Genomic DNA, 25,526 nt, shown 5'->3' with positions numbered 1-25,526 from the left:
AGAAACAGGAAAGAGCATATGTCAGCAGCTTGACAGCACACCTAAAAGCTCTAGAACAAAAAGAAGCAAATACACACAGGAGGAGAAGAAGTCAGGAAATAATCAAACTCAGAGCTGAAATCAACCAAGTAGAAACGAAAAGGACCATAGAAAGAATCAACAGAACCAAAGTTGGTTCTTTGAGAAAATCACCAAGAAAGATAAACCCTTAGCCAGACTAACGAGAGGACACAGAGAATATGTCCAAATTAACAAAATCAGAAACGAAATCGGAGACATAACTACAGATTCAGAGGAAATTCAAAAAATCATCAGATCTTACTATAAAAGCCTATATTCAACAAAACTTGAAAATCTACAGGAAATGGACAATTTCCTAGACAGATACCAGGTACCAAAGTTAAATCAGGAACAGATAAACAGTTAAACAACCCCATATCTCCTAGGGAAATAGAAGCAGTCATTAAAGGACTCCCAACCAAAAAGAGCCCAGGTCCAGATGGGTTTAGTGCAGAATTCTATCAAACCTTCATAGAAGACCTCATAACAATATTACCCAAACTATTCCACAAAATTGAAACAGATGGATCACTACCGAATTCCTTCTATGAAACCACAATTACTCTTATACCTAAACCACACAAAGACCTAACAAAGAAAGAGAACTTCAGACCAATTTCCCTTATGAATATTGACGCAAAAATACTCAATAAAATTCTGGCAAACTGAATCCAAGAGCACATCAAAACAATCATCCACCATGATCAAGTAGGCTTCATCCCAGGCATGCAGGGGTGGTTTAATATATGGAAAACCATCAACGTGATCCATTATATAAACAAACTAAAGGAACAAAACCACATGATCATTTCATTAGATGCTGAAAAAGCATTTGACAAAATTCAACACCCCTTCATGATAAAAGTCCTGGAAAGAATAGGAATTCAAGGCCCATACCTAAACATAGTAAAAGCCATATACAGCAAACCAGTTGCTAACATTAAATTAAATGGAGAGAAACTTGAAGCAATTCCACTATGATCAGGGACTAGACAAGGCTGCCCACTCTCTCACTTCTTATTCAATATAGTTCTTGAAGTTCTAGCCAGAGCAATCAGACAACAAAAGGAGGTCAAGGGGATACAGATGGGAAAAGAAGAAGTCAAAATATCACTATTTGCAGATGATATGATAGTATATTTAAGTGATCTGAAAAGTTCCAAGAGAGAACTACTAAAGCTGATAAACAACTTCAGCAAATTGGCTGGGTATAAAAATTAACTCAAATAAATCAGTAGCCTTCCTCTACAGAAAAGAGAAACAAGCTGTAAAGAAATTAGGGAAACGACACCCTTCATAATAGACCCAAATAATATAAAGTACCTTGATGTGACTTTAACCAAGCAAGTAAAAGATCTGTACAATAAGAACTTCAGGACACTGAAGAAAGAAATTGAAGAAGACCACAGAAGATGGAAAGATCTCCCATGCTCATGGATTGGCAGGATTAATATAGTAAAAATGGCCATTTTAAAAAAGGAATCTACAGATTCAATGCAGTCCCCATCAAAATACCAATCCATTTCTTCAAAGAGTTAGACAGAACAATTTGAAAATTCATCTGGAATAACAAAAATCCAAGAATAGTTAAAATTATTCTCAACAATAAAAGGACTTTAGGTTTAATCACTATCCCTGAACTCAAGCAGTATAACAGAGCTATAGTGATAACAACTGCATGCTATTGGTACAGAGACAGACAGATAGACCAATGGAACAGAATTGAAGACACAGAAATGAACCCACCCACTTATGGGCACTTGATTTTTGACAAATGAGCCAAAACCATCCAATGGAAAAAAGATAGCATTTTCAGCAAATGGTGCTGGTTCAACTGCAGGTCAACATGTAGAAGAATGCAGAGCGATCCATGCTTATCACCCTATACAAAGCTTAAGTCCAAGTGGATCAAGGACTCCACATCAAACCAGATACACTCAAACTAACAGAAGAAGAAGTGGGGAAGAATCTCGAACACATGGGCATTGGAAAAAAATTTCCTGAACAAAACACCAATGGCTTATGCTCTAAGATCAAGAATCGACACATGGGATCTCATAAAGCTGCAAAGCTTCTGTAAGGCAAAGGACACTGTGGTTAGGACAAAACGGCAACCAACAGATTGGGAAAAGATCTTTACCAATCCTACAACAGAGAGAGGCCTTATATCCAAAATATACAAAGAACTCAAGAAGTTAGACCGCAGGGAGACAAATAATCCTATTAAAAAAATGGGGTTCGGAGCTAAACAAAGAATTCACAGCTGGGGAATGCCGAATGGCTGAGAAACACCTAAAGAAATGTTCAACATCTTTAGTCATAAGGGAAATGCAAATCAAAACAACCCTGAGATTTCACCTCACACCAGTGAGAATGGCTAAGATCAAAAACTCAGGTGACAGCAGATGCTGGCAAGGATCCGAAGAGAGTGGAACACTCATCCATTTTTGGTTGGATTGCAGACATGAACAATCATTCTGGAAATCAGTCTGGAGGTTCCTCAGAAAATTGGACACTGTACTGCCTGAGGATCCAGCTATACCTCTCTTGGGCATATACCCAAAAGATGCCCCAACATATAAAAAAGACACGTGCTCCACTAAGTTCATCGCGGCCTTATTTATAATAGCCAGAAGCTGGAAAGGATCCAGATGCCCTTCAACAGAGGAATGGACACAGAAAAGGGGGTACATCTACACAATGGAATATTACTCAGCTATCAAAAACAATGACCTTATGAAATTCGTAGGCACATGGTAGGAACTGGAAAATATCTTCGTGAGTGAGGTAACCCAATCACAGAAAAACACACATGGTATGCACTCATTGATAAGTGGCTATTAGCCCAAATGCTTGAATTACCCTAGATAACTAGAACAAATGAAACTCAAGACGGATGATCAGAATGTGAATGTTTCACTCCTTCTTTAAAAGGGGAACAAGAATACCCTTGGCAGGGAATAGAGGCAATGATTAAAACAGACACAGAAGGAACACCCATTCAGAGCTTCCCCCACATGTGGCCAATGCATATACAGCCATCCAATTAGACAAGATGGACGAAGCAAAGTATTTCAGGCCGACAGGAGCCGGATGTAGATCTCTCTTGAGAGACACAGCCAGAATACGGCAAACACATAGGCCTATGCCAGCAGAAAACCACTGAATTGAGATTAGGACCCCCGTTGAAGGCATCAGAGAAAGAACTGGAAGAGCTTGAAGGGGCTCGAGACTCCATATATACAACAATGCCAATCAACAAGAGCTTCCAGGGACTAAGCCACTACCTAAAGACTATACATGGACTGACCCTGGACTCTGACCTCATAGGTAGCAATGAATATCCTAGTAAGAGCACCGGAGGAAGAAGAAGCCCTGTGTCCTGCTAAGACTGAACCCCCAGTGAACTAGATTGTTGGGGGGAGGGCGACAAGGGGGGTGGGTGGGGACTGGAACACCCATAAAGAAGGGGAGAAAGGAAGGGGATGTTACCTGGAAACCGGGAAAGGGAATAACACTCGAAATGTATATAAGAGGGCTTGAGAGATGGCTCAGTGGTTAAGAACACCCGACTGTTCTTCCAGAGGTCATGAGTTCAATTCCCAGCAACCACATGGTGGCTCACAACCATCTGTAAAGAGATCCGATGCCCTCTTCTGGTGTATCTGAAGACAGCTACAGTGTACTTATATATAATAAATAAAATAAATCTTAAAAAAAAAGAAAGAAATGTATATAAGAAATACTCAAGTTAATAAAAAAAGAAATAATAGCAATAATAATGGTAATGATAATAATCTGAACCAAACAACTATCCAAAATAGGCACCAAATACATATTCAAGGCCAACAACATAAAAACTAAGTATAAAAAAGATTTTTAAGAACATGGAATTCATTATCTCTTCTATGTGGTTCGCACTGAGACTATACCTCAATAAAGCAGAGACAGAATACGTCAGATATTCCGGAGTTTAATTTCCAATACATTGGTGAATGTTTTCATTTTCTGGTAGTCATTAGACAAATACTGTTGATTTTCTCATTAATTTGTTCTATGAGATCATTCCTAAAGTACTATGTTTTAGGAGTAGCTAAATATATGACCACAAGGATAGAGTATGGATACCTTTTCCATCATGAAATTGGTATACAGATTAGGCCACACTAGACACATCGAAAGGCCAATCCACATGTGTACCTCTGGCTTACTGGGAACAATTGTGAATCCCAAGACCCTGCAAATTTTAGTCATCTATCTCTACATATGGTTTCTGGGATTACAGGGTGCAACACGACACAAGAAAAAACTTGTTTCTTATGAGTTGAAAAACACATTTTATTCTGAAAAATATATATTAATTTTTTTTCAAAAAGGGTTTAATGATACAATCATAACCCAATGTGCATGATGTTATCAAAACTGCAAATTCACCAAAAGAACAAAAATTTATTAAGAATGAATAACAAAACTTCCAACCAAACCAACAGTACTAATACCTGAAGCAAACACAACTCAAACCAAAAACAAAACACAGTAATTAAGCTAAGCAGAATTCTCCAGCCGAAGGTTTAGCACCACAGTCGTACCTTGCGGCTGGCCTTGGGAACATAGTGGAAAGGCAGTCAGTCACCAATTGTAATACATTTTAACAGGTGAATCTAGCTATGCCTTTTTGAGGCCTTTACAGGTCACAGTCTTCCAAAGCTAATATGAGACTTGTATAGAATTTGGTTTCTAGACTTTGAACTTCTCTTGATGGATTTCCAACAATAAACTAGAAAATCCCTCATAACAAGAACAAATTAATCCTCTCAGACTCCTCCTGGATGCTCAGAAGCTCTTGATGTGCTTCAACATTTCTTTAAACCCTCCCATGTTCATGTTCGGCATGAAGGGAATTCCAGTGTCTGAATGGAAACTCACTTCCCTTTCGTACCTAGGCTACAGCATTTACTTAGCTCAAATGTTTACACTCCTAAGGAGATAAACATTTCAAAAATTCATCCTCTCAGTGTGTACCACTAAATATATAGCATATATTTCTACCATTTCAAGTCTTCCTTATCCATATTTCCTGAAGACTTTAGCTTTCTCCATTTTAGTAACAGGTTCTGTACCCAGCAGTCCTTGGTTACATGCAATGTTTGTCCTTGGCTTTGAACCAGCTGCTCAGTCTTAGGACCTTACCCAAGCACAAGTTTCTCCATTTTTGAATTAAGTTGTTGCTAATACGATTTCTGAGGTTTTTCAACTTGAAGAAATCTCCAAACTCTTACTGTCCCTACAGTTATGTTTAGGAATGACGTGGTTCAATACTGCAATCATGAGACCTGAGCAATTGCAGTTTCATAAAATCAAAATTAAATCACTACACATCTCTGAAATGCTGTTTCAACGTGGATTAAGTAGTTACTGTTTTCAAGTCATCCCTCTTAAACTTTAAAATGTAAGCATTACTCATGCACAGAATGCTTTCTCAAGAAAGGAGGAGGAAGGGGTTGGGGATTTAGCTCAGTGGTAGAGCGCTTGCCTAGCAGGAGCAAGGCCCTAGCAAGGCCCTGGGTTCGGTCCCCAGCTCCGAAAAAAAAAAAAAGAAAGGAGGAGGAATTCTAAATTTTTCATTGAGTTTGGGTTTAACTTACTTGTGGAGAATACTCTTCATATCTTGGATAATTCCAGCATGCCACACACAGCACAGAGGAAGTCAATTATTTGTGGGTTTTGTGTGTGTGTGTGTGTGTGTGTGTGTGTGTGTGTGTGTGTGTGTTTGTGTGTATGTGTGTATGTGTGTATCTGTGTGTTTATGTGTGTGCATGCGCGTGTGTGTATAGTGTCTAGGTCACTCCACAAAAAATCATGCTACGTTTTGGAGAAGCACACTTATTCAATGATACCATGGCCTCCTCAGTTTTGTATGCCTCTTTAGCATACCTAATCACTTCAAATTACACCATTTACCTATACCTCTGGGGCACAGACTAAATTCATAATATCCACCAATCTCCATAGGGATTCATAGCTGATTGATAAATAATTTTTGGAGTCTTTAGATTCAAATTTTGTCCCAAAAGTCATTAAGTATTTATTGTCCTCAAAACTCAAATCTCAGTATTATTTTCGACTTTTGAGTTTCATGCCCAAACCTCATTCACTACATGCACTCCCTCCATTGTTGACAAGTTCAAGTTATGCTTTCAGAATGTCATGTTTGCTGTGACTACCTAGTTATACAGACATGTGATAGGCAAGTGATTTCTAATATAGATTTCTTAATACTCAGTGGTTCTATTCAGTATCTGTGAAGTGGGGATTCAATCTCTTTGTGCTAAATGTAGGTTCCAAACTGCCTCTGGATATTTTTGAATAGCATCTGCTATATATGCATATGCTTTTTAGGTGGTTTTTCTTTAAAACACTCCACATACCATAGCATCAGATTATTTTAAATTTCCACGTGAAGTGATATCTTGTCCGTTCTGGCTTAGAATTGTGTGGGGATATTTAGGTCAATCTCTGTATCCCTGCAGAATCTTTCTTGATATATTATCTCCTATGGATGGTGTAATATCTACAACCTTTGATACACAGGCTTTGATAAACCTTCCTTCACCTGAGTAAAAGAAAATATTTACAGCAGATGGATCCTCTAATTTTTTGTATACTACATGATTCCCTTAACTGAAATAAGTCTATGCATGCTTATTCAGGCACAAACAGATCCATGGGGAGACGCCCCGACTAAAAATGTCAACTACTACTCAGATGTTCTCTATGTATACAGTCTGAGGAACAGTCACTTCAGTTCAATTGTTTAACTGAAGAATACTAAGCCATTTTCAAAATTAAAAAAAACAAAACAAAACAAAACAAATTACAAAGGCAAGGATTGAGATAATGCTTTTGTCTATGTAGAACATTAATTTAAGCCTCACATACAAATGTGTGATGTATATTAATTTCAACCAATACTCCAGAAGGAATAATATACTTTTTTGTATGGTCTCTCTGGATTAGAGTATGATATCAATACAGTCTTCCGTGACAGATTTTCAACCACATATGAACATCTGAGGACTCCAGGAGAGTAACTCTTGCTCAACAAAATAACCTTAATGTTATTTGTGACAGTGCCAGGGTCCACTTATTGTTATGTATCAGAGATCTGACTCATTTTTAAGTCTTTCTTTATCTCATGCTAATTTTTATGCTGCTTGATCAGAGGTTGGTTGCAATTTTCCTCCCTGCTGAATTCACAACTACAAGAAAGTGTTTCTTATGAGAAGGCCTTGATATTCTAAAATGTAGAATGTTGTTGGCTGTGTCTTTCCGTGGCTCCCACTGTTCTCTCAAGGTTCATATCAGTGAAGAAAAAGCATTCAGAATGGAAAACACTATTGTTCTGACACAGGACAGACAAAATCCACCGAACTTTCCTTGCATGGGATTAGAACACAGTGGACAGGAGATACAGTCAGCATAGTCAATTAAATGCTCCCCCTTCGTATCCAATGGACAAATGTTTACCCCTCTGGTTTGGCTTGTTAGCCATGCTTGCTTAGACTGCTTACCCAGTTCCCAAGCTGTGAAAAGGACAGTTTTTTCTTAGCAAGGGATGAAGTCGTGGAACAACATCTTACTTTTGCTCTCTGTTTCCCCATTCCTACAAGGTAAGCAGATTCCTCCAAAGGAGATTCCATTTCCATAGTCTCCCTCCATCAGATCTGAAGCTCTGAGCCCAGTAAACAAGAATATGTCCATAACCATGACAAAGTAAAACTTTTCTTTCTTCAGTGCTGGGGAGGATGGGAAGCTGTGATGGTATCTTCTTTATTGTAGGGTATCTTGAGACAGGAGAGGGGAAAGAGCTTTGGAGGAGGGGAAATCTTGATCCCTTTAGAGTTTAAGTATAATAATAATAATGGTAATCATCATCATCATCATCATCATCATCATCATCATCATCACCATCATCGTCAAAAGTAATTTAGACTGGTGAGATGATTCAGCATTTAAGAGCCCTAACTGTTTTCCCATAGGTCCTGAGTTCAACTACCAGCAAAATCATAGTGGAATAAAACCATGTATAATGGCATTAAACTTCCACTTCTGTTGTGTCTGAGAGTTACAGATACTCATTGAAAACAAATAAAATAAAACTTTAAATAAAAAAAATAAAAGTTTACTTATCTAAGTTTAAGTTACTATGCTTCTGTAGCTTACCAACTTTCTGTGTGTCTGAGGACAGAAAATACATTCTCTGTCTATTAAAATCCATGATGAGAGCTCACACATTACTTTCCGTAACCCAAGACAGTTATTCAAACCACTGCTTCTGCATTTCTGAGAAATAAAATAGCTTCCTATCACACTACTATCCTTTCTTTATGTCGTGATTCTGAGAGGAACATAAGAAAATTAATTTGTATATGAGGACATTACAGTTGCATTTTCCTGTGGTCTGAGAAAACTGAGGTTATCACACAGGGGTCAGGACTATCTACAAAGAAGTGCATACAATGAGTACTTCTCTTCAAATGCTGTTGGTGCAATGGTTACCTATGCACGAGAATTTTCCAACTCACATGTCGTCTTCTGGAGCTCCTTAGTCAATTTCTCCAACTTCTTAATCTGTTGCACTTGCTCACTGATGCTGGAAGGTTGGGATGATGCCTTACCCGGAGACCCTGTAGATAAAAACAAGGGAACATGCATAGTAGTAGCCCAGACACAGGAGAAAAAATGCAAATCCCCCAATAAAGCATGACAAAAGGCGAAGTCTACAGACACGTGGAAGCACTGAAAGAGGAGGAAAGCTCTAGTCAAGCTGGATCTATTAGCTATTTTCTTTCTCCCAACCATGATCGATAGACATACGCCTCACTTCCTTCTGCAGTCCCCCTGGCCCTTAACAACAAAATCTGGCCAAGACATGAAGAAATGGAGGACATTTTCAGTACATATCAGATGGGATGCAGGTAAGTCCTGGAGTCATTAGTGTTTAGGACCCCCAATCCTTAATCATGTATGTCCAAGACAAAGAGTCAGAGATATTGATGCATGTCAAGGGTAGAAGCCCTTGTCATAAAATTCCAATGGCATGTCCAGGATACCTCTGAAGATAAAATTCAATACTCTACACTGAGAGTCAAAATTTTTATTCCTGTGACTCTTCTTGGAATTCTTGCTCATTCAGAATGAAAGTAAGAAACTCATAGTAGACCAGCTGCATGCTTGACAATTCCTGGTTCTCTGCCAAAAAATGATCAGATATTCCTGAAACTGGTTCTCTTCATTAGGAATCCAGAGCCCTCAGATCATAAGTCGTACTCCTACAAGGCCAGAGCCAAGAGCACCTCCTCTAGGAAGCTCCTCAGAACCAGTCAAGTGCCCTAACTCGCCATTTACCACAAGATAATTATTCTTTCCATTTCTGTAACAAGAAAGTATTTTAATTTTTTCTTTCTCTTTCTTTTGTCTCTCCATGCTTTCTGTTTTCTCAGTAAATAGCTTGATCATCCTCAAAAATATTTGTGTGCGTAAACCAATAAGTACTAACTAAATACCACAAGGGCAGTTTCTGTTTCCATAACACTAGTGACATCACAGAGAATACCATGGAAATTCCAGCATACTCTAGAGTATCCAGAAGAGAGTCCCCTTCAACAGCACATACCTACCCATTAACTAACTCTTCTCCAAATCAACAAGCCAAGTTGCCCTTTCAAGGATCTTTGCCTGAGACACAAAGTAAGACATTCTATCACTATCCTTCTAACCCAGAGATATCACTGATCTATTGTATTTTTTACCACCTTCATGCATGAATAGTGAAGAGTCAATTCTCAAACACAGCCCACAAATGGTCCTCACCACCTTAGGTAGCACACTCAAAATGACAAAGAAGAAAATAAACTGAGAACATAGTTCAGAATGCTTGTCAGTGATGCGATGATTCGACACAGTTAATCCATCTCAGGGACATCTTCTGTTGATAAATGACCAATTTCTCCAATTTCTTCATCTATTCCTCCTGATTAGTAATATTGGAGGGTTGGGATGATGTCTTCCCAGTAGGCCAGGAACATAGATAAATACAATTAAGCAAAGACTTGGGGAAGATCCACAAACTACAACAGTTTGGATAGGGGAGTAAAAAATAGAGAAAAGTTTTAAATTCTTATAAAAACTTCCCTCAGAGGGTCAAAAATAGCTTTTCTTAGCCGTGAGGGTGGTTATGATGTGATCAATGGTACACAGTTGTGGCTACAGGTGCACTGATTAACATATGTGTAATTTGAGTCATCAAAAGCAAACACTCAGAGAAAGCATGATGGGTCAATCTTGGAATGAGCAATTAAGAAGTGAAACTGAAGTATAGAGAGGTATCATCTGGAAGAAAAAGACTGACAGAGACAAAGACAGAAAGACAGACAGACAGATACACACACACACACACACACACACACACACAGACACTCACACACAAAACAAAGCAGAAGTCATAGGGGGAAATGTTGTTGTAGATCATTGGCAAGGAGCTTCAGCCAGGGAAGAAAAATCAAATTCTTCATTTGGGGGCCACATGTGACAACGTCTATACTCCTGAAAGGCAGTAACTACTACATTTATATACAACAGCCATTAGGAAAATACAGACAGGGAAGTGTAATATAAGGGAAGAGACTAGGTATTGTTACACGATGCATGTTTATTAAAGCCCCATGTTACCTTTCTCCAGATGCTGGTAGTCCCTGTAAAGAGAAGCCATGGTCATCCTGGCATGCATTTCTTTTATCTCTGAAAATTTTCCTTCCATACATGATCCTAGGCTTGTTGGGAGCTGTTGATATTCTACATCTTCTCAGTGGTTAAAATTCTAGTCTAGTAGATTTGGACAACAGTTATATTTTTAATTGTGGTTCTGCAATAGACAGCAATTTTAGATCACACTGGAGTTTATGAGAGAATAAAGTGCATGAACTGAAATGAAATATATTATCATTAGTAAAGATTGTTGTAGGAAAGCTGAAAAACAGGAAAGAGAGGCAGACAGAAGGAGAAAGAGAGATGAGACTGAAAGACAGAGAAAGACACATACACAGAGAGACAGAGTGTAAAAATATGCCTTGTGTATATGAAGCCAGAAAATAATTTGTGAATCTAGGAGACAAGACATAAATGACTGCCTGTAAATCCCAGTAACTAAAAAAGAAGCCTGGAACCACTTGTGCTATTGAGATCATACAAGATTGGTATATACCAATGTGAGACACTAGACTTCCATGTGCAAATCCTTAGCCTAGAAAATGTAGTTATGGTTGTCCAGAAAACAAAACAAAACAAAACACAGATTTGTCCTCTCTGTCCCCATTCATTTCACTGATCTCCAATGTCACAAGAGGATAAATGGTCTTCCACTTACCCTGAAAAGTAGCTCACAATGAATAGCAGCTATCTTCAACGTTCCATCATCTGAGCCTACCCTTGTCTTGTGGATGGTACTCAGGAAGCTAACTGACAGGTTAACCTTTGCCTAGCTGGGTGTCAAAGTTCAGACATGATACCACAACCTGTGATTGTCAACACTTCCATGTTTCTAATGGGAGGACAGTGTCACAATGGCCTGATACTCTCTTGTCACGCTTTTTTTTTTTTATTAACTTGAGTATTTCTTATATAAATTACAAGTGTTATTCCCTTTCCCAGTTTCCGGGCAAACATCCCGCTCCCCCCTCCCCTTCCTTATGGGTGTTCCCCTACCAAACCTCCCCCATTGCCGCCCCCCATAGTCTAGTTCACGGGGGGTTCAGTCTTAGCAGGACCCAGGGCTTCCCCTTCCACTGGTGCTCTTACTAGGATATTCATTGCTACCTATGGGGTCAGAGTCCAGGGTCAGTCCATGTATAGTCTTTAGGTAGTGCCTTAGTCCCTGGAAGCTCTGGTTGCTTAAGATTGTTGTACTTTTGGGGTCTCGAGCCCCTTCAAGCTCTTCCAGTTCTTTCTCTGATTCCTTCAATAGGGGTCCTATTCTCAGGTCAGTGGTTTGCTGCTGGCATTCGCCTCTGTATTTGCTGTATTCTGGCTCTGTCTCTCAGGAGTGATCTACATCCAGCTTCTGTCGGTCTGCACTTCTTTGCTTCATCCATCTTGTCTAATTGGGTGGCTGTATATGTGTGGGCCACATGTGGGGCAGGCTCTGAATGGGTATTCCTTCAGTCTCTGTTTTAATCTTTGCCTCTCCCTTCCCTGCCAAGGGTATTCTTTTTCCTCATTTAAAGAAGAAGTGAAGCATTCACATTTTGAACATCCTTCTTGAGTTTCCTTTGTTCTAGGGATCTAGGTTATTCAAGCATTTGGGCTAATAGCCACTTATCAATGAGTGCATACCATGTGTGTCTTTCTGTGATTGGGTTAGCTCCCTCAGGATGATATTTTCCAGTTCCAACCATTTGCCTACGAATTTCATAAACTCATTGTTTTTGATAGCTGAGTAATATTCCATTGTGTAGATGTACCACATTGTCTGTATCCATTCCTCTGTTGAAGGGCATCTGGGTTCTTTCCATTTTCTGGCTATTATAAATAAGGCTGTGATGAACTTAGTGGAGCACGTGTCTCTTTTATATGTTGAGGCATCTTTTGGGTATATGCCCAAGAGAGGAATACCTGGATCCTCAGGCAGTACAATGTCCAAATTTCTGAGGAACCTCCAGACTGATTTCCAGAATGGTTTTACCAGTCTGCAATCCCACCAACAATGGAGGAGTGTTCCTCTTTCTCCACATCCTCGCCAGCATCTGCTGTCACCTGAGTTTTTGATCTTAGCCATACTCACTGGTGTGAGGTGAAATCTCAGGGTTGTTTTGATTTGCATTTCCCTTATGACTAAAGATGTGGAACATTTCTTTAGGTGTTTCTCAGCCATTTGGCATTCCTCAGCTGTGAATTCTTTGTTTAGCTCTGAACCCCATTTTTTAATAGGGTTATTTGTTTCCCTGCGGTCTAACTTCTTGAGTTCTTTGTATATTTTGGATATAAGGCCTCTATATGTTGTAGGATTGGTAAAGATCTTTTCCCAATCTTTTGGTTGCCGTTTTGTCCTAACCACAGTGTCCTTTGCCTTACAGAAGCTTTGCAGTTTTATGAGATCCCATTTGTCGATTCTTGATCTTAGAGCATAAGCCATTGGAGTTTTGTTCAGGAAATATTTTCCAGTGCCTATGTGTTCCAGATGCTTCCCTAGTTTTTCTTCTATTAGTTTGAGTGTGTCTGGTTTGATGTGGAGGTCCTTGATCCACTTGGACTTAAGCTTTGTATAGGGTGATAAGCATGTATCGATCTGCATTCTTCTACATATTGCCCTCCAATTGAACAAGCACCATTTGCTGAAAATGCTATCTTTTTTCCATTGGATGGTTTTGGCTCCTTTGTCAAAAATCAAGTGACCATAGGTGTGTGGGTTCATTTCTGGGTCTTCAATTCTATTCCATTGGTCTATCTGTCTGTCTCTGTAGCAATGCCATGCAGTTTTTATCACTATTGCTCTGTAATACTGCTTGAGTTCAGGGATAGTGATTCCCCCTAAAGTCCTTTTATTGTTGAGGATAGCTTTAGCTATCCTGGGTTTTTTGTTATTCCAGATGAATTTGCAAATTGTTCTGTCTAACTCTTTGAAGAATTGGATTGGTATTTTAATGGGGATTGAATTGAATCTGTAGATTGCTTTTGGTAAAATGGCCATTTTTACTATATTAATCCTGCCAATCCATGAGAATGGGAGCTCTTTCCATCTTCTGAGGTCTTCTTCAATTTCTTTCCTCAGTGTCTTGAAGTTCTTATTGTACAGATCTTTTACTTGCTTGATTAAAGTCACACCGAGGTACTTTATATTATTTGGGTCTATTATGAATGGTGTCGTTTCCCTAATTTCTTCCTCGGCTTCTTTCTCTTTTGTATAGAGGAAGTCAACTGATTTATTTGAGTTAATTTTATACCCAGCCACTTTGCTGAAGTTGTTTATCTGCTTTAGTAGTTCTCTGGTGGAACTTTTGGGATCACTTAAATATACTATCATGTCATCTGCAAATAGTGATATTTTGACCTCTTCTTTTCCGATCTGTATCCCCTTGATCTCCTTTTGTTGTCTGATTGCTCTGGCTAGAACTTCAAGAACTATATGGAATAAGTAGGGAGAGAGTGGGTAGCCTTGTCTAGTCCCTGATTTTAGTGGGATTGCTTCAAGTTTCTCTCCATTTAGTTTAATGTTAGCAACTGGTTTGCTGTATATGGCTTTTACTATGTTTAGGTATGGGGCTTGAATTCCTATTCTTTCCAGGACTTTTATCATGAAGGGGTGTTAAATTTTGTCAAATGCTTTCTCAGCATCTAATGAAATGATCATGTGGTTCTGTTCTTTCATTTAGTTTATATAATGGATCACCTTGATGGTTTTCCGTATATTAATCCATCCCTGCATGCCTGGGATGAAGCCTACTTGATCATGGTGGATCATTGTTTTGATGTGCTCTTGAATTCGGTTTGCCAGAATTTTATTGAATATTTTGCGTCGATATTCATAAGGGAAATTGGTCTGAAGTTCTCTCTTTTTGTTGTGTCTTTGTGTGGTTTAGGTATAAGAGTAATTGTGGCTTCGTAGAAGGAATTCGGTAGGGCTCCATCTGTTTCAATTTTGTGGAATAGTTTGGATAATATTGGTATGAGGTCTTCTATGAAGATTTGATAGAATTCTGCACTAAACCTGTCTGGACCTGGAATCTTTTTGGTTGGGAGACCTTTAATGACTGCTTCTATTTCCTTAGGAGTTATTGGGTTGTTTAACTGGTTTATCTGTTCCTGATTTAACTTCGATACCTGGTATCTGTCTAGGAAATTGTCCATTTCCTGAAGATTTTCAAGTTTTGTTGAATATAGGTTTTTAAAGTAAGATCTGATGATTTTTTGAATTTCCTCTGAATCTGTAGTTATGTCTCCCTTTTCATTTCTGATTTTGTTAATTTGGACACACTCTCTGTGTCCTCTCGTTAGTCTGACTAAGGGTTTATCTATTATGTTGATTTTCTCAAAGAACCAGCTTTTGGTTCTGTTGATTCTTTCTATGGTCCTTTTTGTTTCTACTTGGTTGATTTCCGCTCTGAGTTTGATTATTTCCTGCCTTCTACTCCTCCTGGGTGTATTTGCTTCTTTTTGTTCTAGAGCTTTTGAGTGTGCTGTCAAGCTGCTGACATATGCTCTTTCCTGATTCTTTCTGCAGACACTCAGTGCTATGAGTTTTCCTCTTAGCACAGCTTTCATTGTGTCCCATAATTTGGGTATGTTGTACCTTCATTTTCATTAATTTTTAAAAGGTTTTAATTTCTTTCTTTATTTCTTCCTTGACCAGGTTATCATTGAGTAGAGCATTGTTCAATTTCCAAGTATATGTGGGTATTTTTCGATTGTTATTGAAGACCAGTTTTAGGCCGTGGTGGTCTGATAGCACGCACGGGATTATTTCTATCTTTCTGTAACTGTTGAGGCCCGTTTTTTGACCAATTATATGGTCAATTTTGGAGAAAGTACCATGAGGTGCTGAGAAGAAGGTATATCCTTTTGCTTTAGGATAGAATGTTCTATAAATATCCGTTAAGACCATTTGGCTCATGACTTCTCTTAGTCTGTCGACATCACTGTTTAATTTCTGTTTCCATGATCTGTCCATTGATGAGAGTGGAGCGCTGAAATCTCCTACTATTATTGTGTGAGGTGCAATGTGTGTTTTGAGCTTAATAAGGGTTATTTTACATAAGTAGGTGCCCTTGTATTTGGGGCATAGATATTTAGGATTGAGACTTCACCTTGGTGGATTTTTCCTTTGATGAATATGAAGTGTCCTTCCTTATCTTTTTTGATGACTTTTTGCTGGAAATTGATTTTATTTGATATTAGAATGGCAACTCCACCTTGCAACTTCTGACCATTTGCTTGGAAAGTTGTTTTCCAGCCTTTCACTCTGAGGTAGTGTCTGTCCTTGTGTCTAAGGTGTGTTTCCTGTAGGCAGCAGAATGCAGTGTCCTCATTGCGTATCCAGTTTGTTAATCTATGTCTTTTTATTGGGGAGTTGAGGCCATTGATACTGAGAGATGTTAAGGAATAGTGATTATTGTTTCCCTTTATATTCATATTTGGATGTGAGGTTATGTTTGTGTGCTTTCATTCTCTTTGTTTTGTTGCCAAGACGATTAGTTTCTTGCTTCTTCTAGGGTATAGCTTGCCTCCTTATGTTGGGCTTTACCATTTATTATCCTTTGTAGTGCTGGATTTGTAGAAAGATATTGTGTAAATTTGGTTTTGTCATGGAATATCTTGGTTTCTCCATCAATGTTAATTGAGAGTTTTGCTGGATACAGTAACCTGGGCTGGCATTTGTGTTCTCTTAGGGTCTGTATGACATCAGTCCAGGATCTTCTGTCCTTCATAGTTTCTGGCGAGAAGTCTGGTGTGATTCTGATAGGTCTCCCTTTATATGTTACTTGACCTTTTTCCCTTACTGCTTTTAATATTCTTTCTTTATTTTGTGCGTTTGGTGTTTTGACAATTATGTGACGGGAGGTGTTTCTTTTCTGGTCCAATCTATTTGGAGTTCTGTAGGCTTCTTGAATGTCTATGGGTATCTCTTTTTTTAGGTTAGGGAAGTTTTCTTCTATGATTTTGTTGAAGATATTTACTGTTCCTTTGAGCTGGGAGTCTTCACTCTCTTCTATACCTATTATCCTTAGGTTTGATCTTCTCATTGAGTCCTGGATTTCCTGTATGATTTGGACCAGTAGCTTTTTCCGCTTTACATTATCTTTGACAGTTGAGTCAATGATTTCTATGGAATCTTTTGCTCCTGAGATTCTCTCTTCCATCTCTTGTATTCTGTTGGTGAAGCTTGTATCTACAGCTCCTTGTCTCCTCTTTTGGTTTTCTATATCCAGGGTTGTTTCCATGTGTTCTTTCTTGATGGCTTCTATTTCCATTTTTAATTCCTTCAACTGTTTGATTGTGTTTTCCTGGAATTCTTTCAGGGATTTTTGTGTCTCCTCTCTATGGGCTTCTACTTGTTTATTTATGTTTTCCTGGAATTCTTTCAGGGATTTTTGTGTCTCCTCTCTATGGGCTTCTACTTGTTTATTTATGTTTTCCTGGAATTCTTTCAGGCATTTTTGCGATTCCTCTCTGTAGGCTTCTACTTGTTCTCTAAGGGAGTTCTTCACATCTTTCTTGAAGTCCTCTAGCATCATGACCAAAAATGATTTTGAAACTAGATCTTGCTTTTCTGATTTGTTTGGATATTCCATGTTTGTTTTGATGGGAGAATTGGGCTCCGATTGTGCCATGTAGTCTTGGTTTCTGTTCCTTGGGTTCCTGCGCTTGCCTCACGCCAACAGATTATCTCTAGTGTTACTTTGTTCTACTATTTCCGACAGTAGCTAGACTGTCCTATAAGCCTGTGTGTCAGGAGTGCTGTAGACCTGTTTTCCTCTCTTTCAGTCACTTATGGGGACAGAATGTTCTGCTTTTGGGTGTGTAGTTTTTCCTCTCTACAGGTCTTCAGCTGTTCCTGTGGGCCTGTGTCTTGAGTTCACCAGGCAGCTTTCTTGCAGCAGAAAATTTGGTCTTACCTGTGGTCCAGAGGCTCAAGTTCGCTCATGGGGTGCTGCCCATGGGCTCTCTGCAGCGGCAGCAACCAGGAAGACATGTGCCGCCCCTTCCGGGAGCTTCAGTGCACCAGGGTTCCAGATGGTCTTTGGCTTTTTCCTCTGGCGTCCAAGATGTGTGTGCAGAGAGCAGTCTCTTCTGGTTTCCCAGGCTTGTCTGCCTTTCTGAAGGTTTAGCTCTCCCTCCCAAGGGATTTGGGTGCAGAGAACTGTTTATCAGGTCTGTTTCCTTCAGGTTCCGGGGTGTCTCAGGCAGGGGTCCTGCTGCTCCTGGGCCCTCCTCCAGGGGAGCCCAGAGGCCTTATACAGTTTCCTCTTGGGCCAGGGATGTGGGCAGGGGTGAGCGCTGGTGGTCTCTTCTGCTCTGCAGCCTCAGGAGTGCCCACCTGACCAGGTGGTTGGGTCTCTCTCTCACGGGGTCTGGGAGCAGAGAGCTGCTGCTGTCACGCTTTTCATATGCTTCATGTGACCCAGTTGATAGCCTCCTTCATCTTATTCACAGATCAACAGGATGCAACTTTGCTTCAGAGCCTTCATGTCTGGCCACAGAAGCCAAGAGACAAATGTCACAGTCAACAGTGATAATGTAGCCATCCCAGGGCATTTCCTCCAAGTTTTACTTTCAACTGTATTATTTTTTGCAGATTATGCTACTCTTTCTAGAAGGTCATGATGTGGGAGAACATTTGGATGCTGCCCAATCCACAGTTTAGAGATTTCTTACATATAATCCTTCTCTAAACTTGCATACAAACTAACCATTTAAGCGCACAAACTGAAACACACACACACACACACACACACACAAACACAAACACAAACACGGTATACAGATAATAGAGAAGAGCGTGTTGAAGAAAAGTTAGGTCAGTTGGTCTACTATATAAAATGGGAAGGGCTTTTCTAAAATCTATTACCCTAGAATGGAGGATGTGAAAATGGGAAAGAATTGTGTGTCGCACTTTCCCCGCAACTTGGCCACATGAACAATGATGTATGAGACAATAGATCTGCATAGTCAAAGCCAAAGACCAGAAGCATACACAGTCAATTGAAGGTCAATACAGCTCATCTCTCTGATTCTAATGGAAGAGTTCAGTTGTTTCCCACACCTCTCCTGAAGATTATTTCATTTCAATCCAATGCTAGCACACTGAAGGATATTCAAGAACATACCTGACAGGTGATCTTTTGACTTAGGTTAATATAAACATGAAGCAAGAGTGTCAGCATTCCCAGAGCTCTGCTGAGCAGGGCGTGCTGATTTCCTCTGGATCACTTAGTAATGCTTCAGAAATCCAAGAAATCAGCCTTCTCAGACTTATTCACAGCTGCACATGTGGTATCTTGTCTTAACAACACCATACCCTGTAGATACAGAAACCAGGATGAAAACTGCAAACTTCACCAGCCTACATTTCTTTGACAGATGCCCAGAATCTCTGATAGGTCTCTCTAGATCCACGACTATAGATAGGCATGCCTTGTAGGGGTATAACATGGTTGTTTAGTTTCCCCATCTACTGTTCAGAACATGTAGGGAAGTCAGTAAGGATCCAGTCCTTGTTTTAGTTTACTAACTGACAGTTCTTCACTGTAGTAGAAAACTGCCTGCCAAAGGACACTTTTAGGACAAAACCGCAAGGAACAGATTTGGAAAGGTCTATACCAATCCTCCATCTGATAGAAGGCCATAACCAATACATACAAAGAACTCAAAATTTAGACTTCAGAGAGACAAATAACCCTATTAAAATTATGTTCCAGAACTAAACAAAGATTTCTCAACTGAAGGAAATCAATTATCTGAAAAGAACGTAAAGAAATGGTCATCATAGAAATGTAAATGAAAACAACTCTGAGTTTCCACCTCACACAAGTCAGAATGATTGTAATAAAAAAAAAACTCAGGAGACAGAAGATGATGATAAGGATGTGAAGAAAGAGGAACACTCCTTCTTTGTTGGTTGGATTACAAACTGGTTCAAACATTCTGGAAATCAGTCTGCAGGATCCTTAGAAAATTGGACATTGCAATAACTGAGGTCCAAGCCATACCACTCCTGGGCATATACCGAAAAGAAGACATAAAAAAAGACACATACAGAACAATGTTCATAGCAACCTTATTTAAAATACCCATAGGCTGGAAAGGACCCAGATGGCATTCATCAGAGAAATGGATACAGAAAATATGGTACATCTACACAATGGACTACTAATCAGCTATAAAACAATGATTACAGGAAAGACATAGACAAATGGATTGAACAAGAAAATATCATCCTGTGTGAAGCAAACAAATCACAGAAAAACACACATGGTATGCAATCACCAAACATGTGTATTGACCCAAAAGCTCAATTTACTCATGGTACCATCCACAGACCACTAGAAGGTCAAGAAAAGGAACCCAACTTATGCTTGCTTCAGTCCGTTTTAGAAGGGGGAAAAATATCTCTGAGTTTACAGCAGATACTGAAGGAATATAAGAATATAAGATTGATATGAATATAGGATTGATGAAGCTAAGAAGTACATGCTGACAGGAAACAGATTTAGATCTTCCTTGAGAGACATAGCTAGAGCATGTCAAATACAGAAGTGAATTCCAGTGGCAAACCAGTGCACTGATCCAGACCTCCTGTTGGTAGATTTTGAGAAAGGTTTACAAGAACTGAAGGAGATTTCAAATCCCATAAGAACTACAATGCCAATGAACCAGAGCTTTCTGGTTCATTCAAACCAATATTCAAATCTGTACATGGAAAGACCTAAAGATCCAACTGCATATGTGGCAGAGGATGGCCTTGTTGGGCACCAATGTAAGGAGAAGCCGATTGTACTCCATGGGTTTGACTCCCAGTAAAAGAGAATGACAAGGGGCAGTAAGGGGAGTTTATAGAAAAAGGGGAGGATACTAGTTAAGCTCTATGGAAAGGAACTTGGGAAATGAAATAACATTTGAAGTGTAAATATGGAAATATCCGATTAAAAATTCATTAAAATTTCCTGAAAAAAAATAAAAAATAAAGGAAGGAAAAGGAATAAAAACTTACTGACTCAGAAATCTTAAGGGTAACTGTTAGGGAATGCTATTCAGAGTAATAGTAGTGAAAAGAGTGAGATGATGAAGTCTCAACTAGAAGCAATTCTCCTTCCCAGATATCAGTTTCAGACACAAACTGCACTAAAGGAATCCAAAGCATGGAGGAGTTTACACTGAGCTGAGGACACAATACTTGCCTTTGCCTTTATCCTTAGCACCTTTTTGTTCTGGGCACAAAGAAAAGCCTTGAGCTCTCAGGAAAACTACTTTGTCCTTCCCAAGACTTAGCTTTTAGAATAAAGAAATTAATGATATAAACTCAATAACTTCCAGGATCCATAATAGGCAGGGAAGTCTACATACTTTGAGAGGCTCCCAGCTACTGATTCCTATATGTGGAAGGCTATGATTTAGGCTATCTCTTTGAGGAACCCACTCAACCCCTAAGCAGGACTCACTGAGCTTTACCAAGGAGCACATATTTGTTCTTTTTATACCAAGAGAGAAGGCCAGCTTCCTTCTCCCTATCCCTCCTCCTTGATCTTCTCTCTCACAAATGGCTGTTTACTTTGAATTATAGGCCAATTAGTAAACCCTAGAGGTAGAGGTACTTAAGGAATATCTGAGAGGCAGTTAATGTCACGACAACACTTGTGACATCACAGAAGAATCTACTACTCTCCAGGTTACAAGAGATTTTTCGTTGAGGTCTTAATGGTGATGTGACTGAGAACTGCCTTGTCCTACCTGCTAAACAGCTTTCCTTACATTGACCAGATTAGAGGGTGCCCTTTCCAGGAGTGTCTCCTGTGACACAGTGGAAACCTTTACATACATCTCTCTAAACTTAGAGACATCTCTTTGCTTCATTAGTGGTTACATATTCTGAATGGAGATAGTCAGGGGCTTGTTACTGGTAGAAAAAATTAGGAACATGGAGGGGAAGAGATTCTTTTAGATAATATTTTTAATCCCAGTCAATTTCTGTGACATACAAATCAATTTTCTAGGTTTTCTCTGTTTCCTATGGCCAGTGTTTTTCCTACAGACCTTTAAATGAATGAATATTTTACTACATTTTCCAATTTTACATTCCTTGATAGTGAACTTTATATATATTTCTGAATGTTTACTCAACAATTCCGTTTTCCAATTTCATTATTTTGCAATTGTTTTGGAACAAAAGTGGGCCCAGTTATAGAGTCATTATAACAGTGTAAGTATTGTGTTCCCATTTCAGTGATAAACTCCCAAATCCACATTTTATCCAAAAATTACCAGACATCAGGAAAGCAAAGGACAACATGAACTATTGAATGTGTTTCTGTAGTCCCATTAGACATCAGTTCTCTAATATCTACCTTCCTGTGTTACCAGGGACAGACTTGAGGGTTTTGGATATTTTACCATGATTCTTTTTTCAGTCCAACCCTAAGATTCAGGAAGATGGGCAAGGAGAGGGATGGCTTTAGGTCCATGGAAACATCAACTTCAATAGGTTCATAAGAACAGGAGGGAGTATATTTGACACTGTAATTTTTGGATTCTAAATTCTTGACCTAGATCTGCTCATTCATGCTAAATTTCCAAATAACCTCATAGCTGTAAGGACCATCAAGAATATATATATATATATATATATATATATATATATATATATATATATATATATATAATTTCATCCAACAAAATTAGATAAGAATGATTAAGCTTAGAAGTGCATGCTGATAGGAACCAGGTATAGAACTTTACACAGTGACCCAGCTAGAGCATGCCAAATACAGAATTGAATGCTAGTGGCAAACCAGTTAACTGAAAACGGACCTCATTTTGGTAGATTTTGAGAAAGGATTACAAAAGCTGAAGGGGCTTTCAATCCCATAAGAACAACAATGCCAATGAACCAGAGCTTTCTCTTACCAAACCAATATTCAAAGACTGTACATGGACAGACCTATGGCTCCAAAAGCGTATGTAGCAGAGGATGACCTTATTGGGCACCAATGGAAGGAGAGGCCATTGGTCTTCCCTGGGATTGACTGCCTGTTCAAATGATTTTCAAGGTATAGTAAGTGGGGTAATACAACAAGGGGAGGGGAACTGATAAGGGATTTTATGGCCAGGAAATTGAAAAAGGAAATAATATTTGAAATGTAAATATAGAAATATTCAATAAGAAAAGAATAAAATTTGCTAAAAAATAAAAAAAAATGAAAGAAATAAAAGAAAAGAAAAGTGCCAACTAATCACACTTATTGACTCAGAAATCTAAATGGTCTTGTCAGGGAATGATAATCAGAGTAATACAGTCGAAAGTCTGATGTAATGAAGTCTCAAATAGAAGCAATTTTCTCTCCCAGATATCAGTTTCAGACACAAACTGCACTCTAGGAATCCAAAGCCTGGAGGAGTTTAAATTGAGCTGAGGACACAATACTTGTTGTTTCCATCTTCCTTAGGAACTTTTCCTTCTGGGCAGAAAGAATAGAATCCATGAGCTCTTAGAAAATCAACTCTGTCCATCCCAGTACCTGACATTTGGAATATAGATATTAATGATATAAACATCTCTGATTTCCAGGAACCATAGCCAGCAAGTAAATCTAGATGCTAATGAGTGGATCCAGGCTCCAGCTTCCCACGTGTGGAAGGCTGAGATCAACACCATCTCTTCAATGAACCATAACTATTCTGAGAGAGCATTCAGTGAGCGTTCCCATGGACTACATATTTCGTCGATTTTTTAAATTAAAACAAAAGGCCAGCTTCATTCTCTCCATCTCTGATCTCTTCTTCTTTGTTCACCTCCCAAATGGCTGTTTACTCTGAATTAGAAGACAATTAGTAAACCGTAGAGGTACTGAAGGAATATCTGAGAGGCAGAGCAGTCACAACAACACCTGTGACATCACCGAAGAACCTAAGACTCTTCTGGATAAAGAGATTTTTCAGGAAAAGCCTAATGGTGATGTCAATGAGAACTGCCATGGCCTTCCTGCAGAACAGCTTTCCTTACATTGACAAGATTAGAGGGTGCCCTTTCCAGGAGTGTGTCCTTTGACACAGTGGAAAAGATTACATACTACATCTCAATAAAGAAAGTGACTTCTCTTTGCATCATTAGTGGTTACATGCTCTGAATGGCGAAAGTTAGTTAGGGACTTGGCATGGGTAGAAAAGATCTAGGAACTTGGAGTGGAGGAGAATCTTCTGGATAATAATTTTATTCATTGGATTATTCCTGTGAAATACAGTTCAATTTCCTAGGTGTTTTCTGTTTCTTAAAGGACAGTATTTTCCCAACAGACCTTTAATTGAAAGAATATTGTATGACATTTTCTTACTGTACATTCCTTCATAGTGGACTTTACATAGATTCCTGAATGTGTATTCAAACATTCTGTTTTCCAATTCAATATTTTGCAATGATTTTGGCAACAAAGAATGCCCAGCTATAGAGTGAATATAAGATTAATATTGTTTACCTCTTCGAAATGATAAACTCCCAAATCCTCATTTTATCCAAAATTTATCAGACATCAGTAAAGCAAAGGACAATATGGACTACCTAACGTGGTTCTGTAGTCACATTAGATATCAGTTCTCAAATATCTTCCCACGGCCAGACTTGAGGGTTTTGGATGTTCTACCATGATCTTTCTTCAGGGCAAATATAAGATTCAGGAGGATGTGCTGGGAGAAGAATTGCTTGAGGTCCAGTGAAACCTCAACTTCAATAGGTTCAAAAGAACAATAGGTAGTCTATTTGGCATTGTCATTTGTGGATTCTATATTCTTGACCAAGTGGCACAGAATCCACGTTAACATTCCATGTACCCTCATAGCGTTAGGAGACAACAAAAGTGTGTGTGTGTGTGTGTGTGTGTGTGTATATATATATATATATATATATATATATATATATATATATATATATATGCATGCCACCAAAACTAGAGAAGATTGATGAAGTTAAGAAATGCATTCTGCCAGGAACCGGGTGTAGATATTGCCTGAAAGACACAGCTAGAGCAGGTCAACTATATACATGAATGCTAGTGGCAAACCAGTGAACTGAAGACGGACCTCTTGTTGGAACATTTTGAGAGAGGATTACTAGAGCTGAAGGTGCTTTCAACACCATGAAAACAACAATTACAATGAATTAGATCTTTCTGGTACTAGACCAATATTCAAAGAATGTGCATTGAGAGACCTATGGCTCCAACTGCATATGTGGCAGAGGATGGCCTTGTTGTGCACCAATGGAAGGAGAAGCCCTTGGTCCTACCTAGGTTTCTCTCTCAGTTCATGGGCATGCCAAGTGGCCTTAAGGGGTATTAAATAATTGCAGAAACTGCACATACTGTGGCCATATTCCGGTATTCAGGACACAAGGAAATTAATTTGATTAATCATAGGTATGCAAGGAGATACTTCAGGAGAAGAAGAGGAAAGCGAACTTGGGCCTGACTGATGCACAGCATGAGTTCACCAATCCTAAAAAGAAAGAGGAGAGATGTAGTTCTTCCTCATCTTAAAAAATGTGTAGAATCTTTTTAATGTTTTTTCTCTCCAAGCTTGGTTACTGGAAGATTGATATAATTTATTAATTTTTATTTACATTATAATTGTTGTTCCATTTCCCTGTTTCACCTCCAGGAACCAAGTATCTCATCCTTCTTCCCCTGATTCTATGAGCGAGTTCCTTACCC

At 38.9% G+C, this 25,526-nt stretch overlaps 1 long non-coding RNA gene across 1 annotated transcript; it reads left to right on the top strand.

The window, feature by feature from the left end:
• Positions 1-9,707: 9,707 nt before the first annotated feature.
• On the top strand, positions 9,708-23,925 carry LOC134484634 (uncharacterized). The gene is made up of 2 exons (XR_010062156.1): positions 9,708-9,810; positions 23,393-23,925. It is a non-coding gene; the product is annotated as an uncharacterized LOC134484634 (long non-coding RNA).
• The last annotated feature ends 1,601 nt before the right edge of the window (positions 23,926-25,526 follow it).

This window comes from Rattus norvegicus (assembly GCF_036323735.1).
Source record: "Rattus norvegicus strain BN/NHsdMcwi chromosome Y unlocalized genomic scaffold, GRCr8 chrY_unlocalized_2, whole genome shotgun sequence".
Lineage (NCBI taxonomy): Eukaryota > Metazoa > Chordata > Mammalia > Rodentia > Muridae > Rattus > Rattus norvegicus.
Note: the sequence above shows the minus strand (reverse complement) of the source record. Positions and strands in the feature narration are given on the sequence as shown.